Here is a 9158-nt window from a genome sequence, read left to right on the forward strand (position 1 = left end):
CACTCTGACATATTGTCTGACAGATTGTTCCAGTCAGGTAAGCAAATCTCCAAAGTTCACATCACCAATTTGTTCTCTGTCGCTATTCTTTCTCTGGGTTGTCACTCATTTTCCTTGGTTGTCCATCTGCTATATTAATACGAAGGACATGACCTGCCCGCATCCTTTTTTTGGTTTTTCAATGCTGTGATTATTGCCAGTGTTCGAAACAGGGCAGTGTACAGTATTTTCGAGGGGGTGGGAGGTGGGGGGTCATCACCTTCAAAAGTATCGATTCCCAGGCATGGGAAAGGGGGGGGGGGCCTACTGAGTCTTTTATTGCTGGGTTCTGTAAGCCCCCTGTGGTAAATATATTTGATATAAGAAGAGTGTTGGGCTATATGCAGAGAGCGGTGGACCAGAACAGCATACAACTCAGGATGCATTGTGATCGGTGTGATGGACTTTTTAACAACTATATATCTTTGGTGTGTTTCTTTGAAGTCTCCATTGAATCGGTAGCTCGTAAAAAGAATATTTCAGTATTTTATTTCACACGAGAAAAAAGAAAATTAAATGGAATTTTGCATATATCATTTCTTTCCATAAAATAGAGCCGCACCAAGGAATGAAACTAGGGAGGCAAAAAACATCACTTGATGCACACTGGGACAATATAATGAACAAAACAAACTGAGACTCCTTCAGTGTGCTGAACATTGTTTATGGGTAGGAGGTAAAGGTCTATATCTCGAAACTTTCTAAATAAAAACAATAAAAGATGCTTTTTTAATTCCTTTCTGAATAATTGAGTACAGTCAAAGACAAATATCGTTTCGTGCAATTTAGTGTAAATATCTGCTGAAAGGCTATTCTTTTGGTGCGGTCTGCTTTGTGTTGAACGGAAGCTTGGTAGCACGGTCTTGAGTTGCCATTTGCTCCAGGAGACCGACCTATGGATGCCAGCATAGTTTTTGTCTGCACGAAACTTATCTGCATAGTAGGTCTTCCTGATTGCTGTTTTAATTCAGTATTTGAAGCGTTGGTCATCTTTAGTTTTTTAGTACCACATCCGCAACGTCACAATTCAGTTAGCTAAATATGTGTTCGAAAGTCATTCATCATCTTTGTTAACAGTAAATCAGCTAATCATGTTAATAATTTTGACCTGGGACTGACATTATTTAACAGTGTTGTAAAACAAAACTGACTATAGTATTAAACACACGAGAAAAGAATTATTGTATTATCGATTTTTCTCTTGTTTTTGAATGGATTAAGTGTCTCATAGATTTCTCTATCCAAAATCACTTAATCATGGCAGTTGCTATAGAGAGCCTCGGAAGGCCCAATACCTGCTCAGGGCCTCAAACAAATGGGCAGATTCGCATGTCCATGTGGAATGTGCGAGGTGTGAATGAGGAAAGCAAGAGGGTGGAAGTGGTGAATTTTGTTCAAGAGTGCAAAGTATGCCATGATGGGATTTTGTGAAATGAAGATGAAATGGTGTGAAGCGGAGGAGTGGGAGGGTGTGAAATGTATAAGATTGAGACTGAATGAGCGAGGAAGATGCAAGGAAAGAGTTGCTTTATTGATGAATGAGGTGTGGCAGAGTGGAATGAGAGACTACAAATGTATCAGCTCGAGGTGTATGTGTGTTAAGTTCAAGTTTAAGGTGAAAGTGGCGCTGATTGTAGCGTATGCACCGTGTGAGGACAGGAGTGAGAGAGAAAGACAGATGTTGGGATGAGTTGGATGAAGTAGTGGGAGAAATGCCCAGGAAGTATAAAACGATCATAATGGGGGATATGAATGGAAGAGTAGGCAATGGTCCTGAGGATGATATGATGGGTTGTTATGGAGTAAACGGAGAAAATTATAATGAGAACCGACTAAAGGATGTGTGTCAGGAGTGAAGGTTGTGCATTTGTAACTCGTATTTCAAACACAAAGATGCACAGAAATGTACAGGGTATAGAGGGAATGGGGATCGTGTTGAAAGAAGCCTGATTGATTACGTGCTCGTAGAGAGATCGATGATGGGCATGGTTGCTGATACGAGGGCCATGAGAGGACGATGTGGAGCCCTGTCAGATCATATGATTGTAGTATGCAAGATCAAACTGAGAGGAATGAGATGGATCAGGAGAGAGAGGAACAGTCAGGGAGAAAGACTGGAAGTTGAGAAGTTGAGGATCAAAGAAATGGCAGATGATTACAGGATCAAAGTAAAGGAGGAGTTAAAATCAGTGAATTGGAATTAAATGGATCTGGACAACTTGTGGAATGCATATAGGGATTGCTTAGTTAGGAATGCTAAAGCGGTGTGTGGTGTGGCAAGAGTAACAACAAAGAAGAATGGTAGGGCATGGTGAGATTATGAGGTTAAGAAAGCGGTGTAGGAAAAGAGGAAAAAGTGACTAAAGTGGTTACGGGAAAGGGGTTCTGTTGAAATAAGAACTGAATATACTGAGAGCAAGAAGCACATAAAAAGGCTAGTGAAGGGGAAAAAGAAGGAGGTAAATGATGATCTAGGAAGAAAAATCAATGCAAAGTACTCTGGAAATAGGAAGTTATTCAGGAAAGAGGTGCGGGAATGTAGAAGCGAAAGTGGAAAGAAATGTGATGGTGTGAAGGATGCAGGTGGTAGATTATTAACCCATGGGGATGGAGTAAGGACCAGATGGAAAGAATATTTTGAAAACTTGATGAATGGGAATAGAGAGAGCAAAGCGGCTGTAAACGTGACTGATTTGGGGTATGTGCACAGAAGGAATGCAGTGCCTGTAGACGTGACAACCACACAGGTGAAGAGTGCTGTGAAGCAGGTGAAAAATTGAAAAGCAGCTGGGGTTGATGAGGTGTATGCAGAGATGATTAAGTGTAGTGGAGAGTGTGGAATGAACTGCTTGTTAGAGACATATAAGAAGGCATGGATGAGTGAAACTGTGCCAACAGAGTGGAAAAAGGCTGTGACTGTACCCTTGTACAAAAATAAAAGTGCGCAAAGTGAGTGCAAGACTTATCGTGGCATAAGTTTATTGAGTGTTGTAGGGAAGGTATGTGGAAGAATTATTATAGAGAAAGTAGGGGAGATATCAGAAGTCCTAGTGAGTATTGAACATGGTGGATTTAGGAGCGGCAGAGGTTGTGTAGATCAAATATTTGCATTGAGATAGATAGCAGAGAAGGCTTGTGAGAAGGACCATAAGGTGTTTATGGCATTCACTGATCTGGGATAAGCAAACAACAAAGTGAACAGAGAAGGATTGTGAAAAGTTTTGCGCATGTACGGTGTAGATGGTAAGCCGTTAGGTGTCGTCAAGAGTTTTATGATGACAGTGAAGTATGTATAAGGGTTAATGGGCATCTAAGTGAGTGGTTCAGGATCGGTGTGGAAGTGCGACAAGGTTGTATGATGTCCCCATGGTTCTTCATTATATATATATATATAGACGGGGTGATGAGAGAAGTAAAAACTCGAGTAATGTAGAGAGGGATGGCGTGTCACAAAAAAGGACTTTGTAGTTACTTTAGTGATGTTTTATATATATTAGACTTGTGGACGAGAGGTTGTTATACTTGAATAGTTTTGTAAGTAGAAAATCTTGGTTCCCTTTTGTCATGCAATGACAGGAGAGGTAAAGAATAGTATGGGACTATTTTTATTTGTCTTGGAATATTAACAAAGTCTCTCACACACGAGTGAAGTATAAGTAGAGTCCCGCTAGCTACCTCCCTGTCTCTCTCTCTCTCTCTCTCTCTATCAAGATGCTAAGCCTTTCTCCCTACTACCTGCCGATTCTATGGCCTCTCTCCTTCTGACCTCTTGACTCCTAAATTCTGGTGTAGCAGGGGTCGTGTCACGTGTGTTACACTGTGGTTGGAAAGTTCCAGAAACCTGTGTGTGAGTATGTGTGCATGTGTGTGTATGGTCACGTGGCGCTGTTGTGTGCCTTTAAAGCATTCCTTGAGTTAAGAGTGTGTAAGCATGTTTAGCATTGCTCGATTCTTGCAGACACAGTACTTTCTCATCATCTGACTTCCTGCTTCTATCCGTCTCTCTATCTATCTGTTTATCTATTTATCTATTATGATTTGCAATTATAATATGGACTCATAACATATGCTCGGCCACGCAGCTGAAGGTCCTCCGACAGCAATCATCATTGACATATGCTAATCTATTAGTACATAATATTGATTATAATATTGTATACATATAACATTCATAGTAAATTGCAATGATTCAGTAATATTACATTTTAAACAAGTTGTATACGTATTTGAATAAATGGAATGGTTGTTGTATGACATTTTGTAAGATGTGTATGTATACCAGACATACGCATATAATTGTGCAATGGTAATACTGCTAGGTTATACATTACATATTGAGTTATCCCTTTAGTAATGTCTAATATTTCACCTAACTTGTATGATGATACTGGTAATACAGAATTGTAGTATAGTTTTATGACTTATAATATTGTATTAACATTGTTGTAATACATAATTGTAACCTTGTGAATTATTACATAATTGTATTGTAATTGTTACATTGTAGTAACATTGTAGTAATATTTAATTGTAACATTTTATGAATTGTTACATAATATTGTGGTAATGCATAATTGTGTTGGCCTTATAATTGTAGTTACATTTTGTTAATGCAACTGTTACATAATTGTGTTGGCCTTATAATTGTAGTTAAGGTTACATAAAAGTTACATCTTGTTAATGCAACTGTTACATAATTGTTACATATTGTTTGTAGTTACATAATTGTAGTTAAAATTACATAAAAGTTACATCTTGTTAATGCAACTGTTACATAATTGTTACATATTGTTTGTAGTTACATAATTGTAGTTAAAGTTACATAAAAGTTACATCTTGTTAATGCAACTGTTACATAATTGTTACATATTATTTGTAGTTACATAATTGTAGTTAAAGTTAAATAAAAGTTACATCTTGTTAATGCAACTGTTACATAATTGTTACATATTGTTTGTAGTTACATAATTGTAATAATTGCAGACCTGACATTGAATCCGGTCATGCTGCGGTCGATGATATGATGTGCCATGCCACTAGCTTGTGGAGACAACCGTTTGCTTTTCGTTTCACTTATAGAAGGAGTTTATGTGGTATTTTGGCATTTGTAGTAACACTTACACTTATTTTCATTTGTTTGTTATGTGATCTTACTCTATTTCTTTCTTTTTTCTTTCTTACTTTTTTTTTTTTTTTAAGTATTGATTTTCTATAGTTTGTTTTTCTTCGTTTATCAAAGTTTTTTCTGTGTTGTTCATGCTTGCATAATTACTGGCTAATTTCCTTCATAGATATGGCCGCATGAGTCAGTGCCTTATAAGATCAAGATAGGACTTCTCATATATTGTGTTAGGTACTTGAAGTTTGCTTGGAATGAATCTGGCGGTTGTGGTTGTCTAGAAGAAAGAGGTGTGTAGGTGTGCCATTTATGTTTGCTTGGAGCTTTTGTATAATTATGTGTTTAAGTTTTAGTTTGATGTATATATATAACAACGGAGAATTTAAAAAAAATTTACTATACCTAAAAATCTACTTTTCATGTTTTTAAGTTATACACAATCAAACGCTATTTATTTCACCAATATAAATATAAGTTTGATTCTTGCTTTAAATGTTCGCTTTTCAATTAATAACATATGAAAAATCTAGTACTCCCAGGCTAACAAGTTCAAAACTCCAAGCTCTAGTAGATCTCAGTGTGTATTATTTTCATATCAGTGAAAACTGGAAAAAGTAAATTGAATTATCTCCGGCTAAATCTTGTGCCAGCAGTCGCGGTTATACTCGAAGGGAGAGTGAATACAAGTCGATATTTAACTCTTATGCCAACAAGCAATGATTTTTTTAATTTTATAAAGGGTGAAATCAATTTTTCAAAGATAAACAAATCAACCCGTCTCAATTAATAAGTTAACAAATAAAGGAAATAAACAAGGATTAGATACCCTCCTATACCTTTAAGAAAAATTTATATCTGATTAGTAACAGCTATGTGCTCTAAATTCAAAGAATTTGGCGGTATTTTAGTCTAATTAGGGGAACCTGTCTTTTAAACGATAAACCACGAAAAATCTTACCTATGTTATATAGTTTGTATACCGTCATTAAGATAACTTTTACAGAACAAGTTATTGAAATAATTGCGTTAAAATATTAGATCAAGGTGCAGCAAATATATAGGCTATGATGGGTTACAATAAAATTTATATTATCACGAACAAATTTTAGAATACAAATTTTGAAGGTGGACTTAAAAGTAAGGTTTGCTTTAATAAGACAGCCTGATTTTAGCTCTAAAATGTGCACATATCGCCCGTCGCTTTCATTAACCTAAGATGAGATAAGTCGTAACACAGTAGGTGTACTGGAAAGTGTACCTGGAAAGCAAGATAGAGCTTGAAATAAGCAGCTCGTTTACACCGAGAAGAGTACCTATGGTCTAGGTTATCTTGAAATCAGTAATCTTACTTTTGTTATAAGAACGTTAACATTATAAGAAAACTAATTTTGCTCTTTTCTAAATAGTAGATTTTATCGAAACATAAATATAGTGAAAGTAAAAAGTATTGTGAAAGAAAGTAGAAATAACATTTAAAATTCTTAAAAGTAAATATAAAAAATTGTATCTTGTGTATAATAGGTTTTCAAAATTAGATCTGCAAATAATCATCCCGAAAAAAAGATAGCTAATTTTAAGAGAAAGTTTTTGTAGAAATAAAATTTTAAACTTAACATTAGAGGTGATATGCCAATCGAGCTTTTATATCTGGTTTTCTAAGAAATAAATTTAATTTACGTGCTTAGCTACTTAGCTATGCAACTAAGAAGATTAGGGTAGAGCTTTTTCTTCCAAAATGAAAAATCATAGAACCAATAAATAGGCACTTATAAAAGTAGGCTTAAAAGTAGCCATCTTTTCCAGGTTTTTTAAACCAATATAACAAAATATTTTAAATTTTACAGGTTCTTTTTATCAAGTATTAGAAAATTAACTTCAACTTAACTCGTTTAGCTACTATGAAATCATTAGTAAAATTTATATGTTATAATATTTTTTATTATAAATAAAATCTTTTAAATATTAAAAATTTATTTAAGGAACTCGGCAAATATTGTTTCCGCCTGTTTAACAAAAACATGTCTTTGTGAAGATTTACACAGTCTGGCCTGCCCACTGAATTATTAAAGGGCCGCGGTATTTCTGACCGTGCGAAGGTAGCATAATCATTAGTCTTTTAATTAAAGGCTCGTATGAAAGGTCGAACGAGAGATATACTGTCTTAACAAAAAAAATTGAATTTAACTTTAAAGTGAAAAGGCTTTAATATTTTAGAAAGACGATAAGACCCTATAAATCTTTACATCACACTTAGTATTAAGCCAATTTGTTAGTGTAAGGAAAAATACTAAAAAATGTTTTGTTGGGGCAACAAAGATATAAATAAACTAACTGTTTTTACTTCTAAACAAAGATTTTTGATAATAAATTTGATCCTTTCTAAAGATTAAAAGATTAAGTTACTTTAGGGATAACAGCGTCATTTTTCTTGAGAGTTCCCATCGAAAGAAAAGTTTGCGACCTCGATGTTGAATTAAAATCTCTACATAATGCAGCAGTTATGAAAGAAAGTCTGTTCGACTTTTAAAATTTTACATGATTTGAGTTCAGACCGGCGTGAGCCAGGTCGGTTTCTATCTTCTAAAAAAAATTAAACTACCTTAGTACGAAAGGATTAGGTAGTTAAAATAATTTTACTAAATATGAACATCACTTTTGCCTAAACAATATTTTGTGCTTCAATTTTATGAAACTCATAAACAGGTTTATAAATAGTTCAAGCTAACTATTTTGTGTTCGCAGTTATCGTTGTAAACTACCTAGTCTTAATTATCTGCGTTTTGATTGGAGTTGCTTTTGTAACACTTTTAGAACGAAAAATTCTAGGTTACATTCAAATTCGTAAAGGACCCAATATCGTAGGATTCCTAGGGCTACTCCAACCATTTGCCGACGCCGTAAAATTATTCACCAAAGAACAAACAATACCAACTATATCCAACTTTTTACCATATTACCTATCTCCCGTGTTCAGGCTATTTATTTCTCTCCTAGTCTGAGCTATTTTACCTTATCAAACCGGACTAGTAAATTTTAACACAGGAGTTTTATTTTTTTTATGCTGTCTAAGTCTGGGAGTCTATTCAACCATAAGAGCCGGGTGAGCTTCAAACTGTAAATACTCAATGCTTGGAAGACTCCGAGCCGTAGCCCAAACAATTTCATACGAAGTCAGACTTGCTCTCATTCTCTTATCCTTTATCTTTTTAATTGGCGGATTCAATATAGAACTTTTCACTCGATTCCAAAAAGACATTTGAATAATTTGATTCACACTCCCCCTATCCCTAATATGACTAGCCTCCTGTCTAGCAGAAACAAACCGTACCCCGTTTGATTTTGCCGAAGGTGAATCAGAGCTAGTCTCAGGATTTAATACCGAATACAGAAGAGGAGGATTTGCTTTAATTTTCATAGCTGAATACGCAAGAATTTTATTTATAAGAATACTATTCGTATTAATTTTCCTAGGAGCCAATCCATGTAGCCTACTATTTTATTTCAAATTAGTTTTCATAGCTTTCGTTTTCATTTGAGTCCGAGGAACTCTACCACGGTTACGATACGACAAGCTGATATACTTAGCCTGAAAGAGATTCCTTCCAGTTTCCCTTAACTACCTAATCTTTTTTATAGGAATTAAACTATTTTGTTTTTCTTTAATAATCTAACTAGGGAGTAGTTTAATAAAAATTTTAGTTTTGGGAATTAAAGACAAGGTAAACACCTTCTCCCTAAGATTACTAAGAACCAATCTTATCTAATGCTTTCAAAACACTTGTTTTCTTTTAAACTAAGCAACCAATCTAACATTTTATCTCACCACATTGCTGCCAAAGGTATAACCAAATAAAACCTAAAATAAGAAATCGTTAAAACCTGACCCGTAATAATGTAAGGATCTTCAACAGGACGAGCCCCAATTCAAGTTAATAAAACAACTGTAGAAACCAAAAACCAAAACAAAACTTGATTTAACGGATAAAATCTAAGACTTCGA

The 9158-nt window shown here is 35.0% G+C and overlaps 1 non-coding gene and 1 pseudogene across 1 annotated transcript; both read left to right on the plus strand.

Moving 5' to 3' along the window:
- Positions 1-1296: 1296 nt before the first annotated feature.
- LOC145398216 (NADH-ubiquinone oxidoreductase chain 1 pseudogene) lies at positions 1297-8846 on the plus strand (annotated as a pseudogene).
- LOC145398234 (small subunit ribosomal RNA) lies at positions 5628-6427 on the plus strand. Its single transcript, XR_013897087.1, has one exon. It is a non-coding gene; the product is annotated as a small subunit ribosomal RNA (ribosomal RNA).
- Positions 8847-9158: the final 312 nt, after the last annotated feature.

Source organism: Coenobita brevimanus, chromosome 44 (genome assembly GCF_032717465.1).
Source record: "Coenobita brevimanus isolate Jiangsu-jjx chromosome 44, ASM3271746v2, whole genome shotgun sequence".
NCBI lineage: Eukaryota > Metazoa > Arthropoda > Malacostraca > Decapoda > Coenobitidae > Coenobita > Coenobita brevimanus.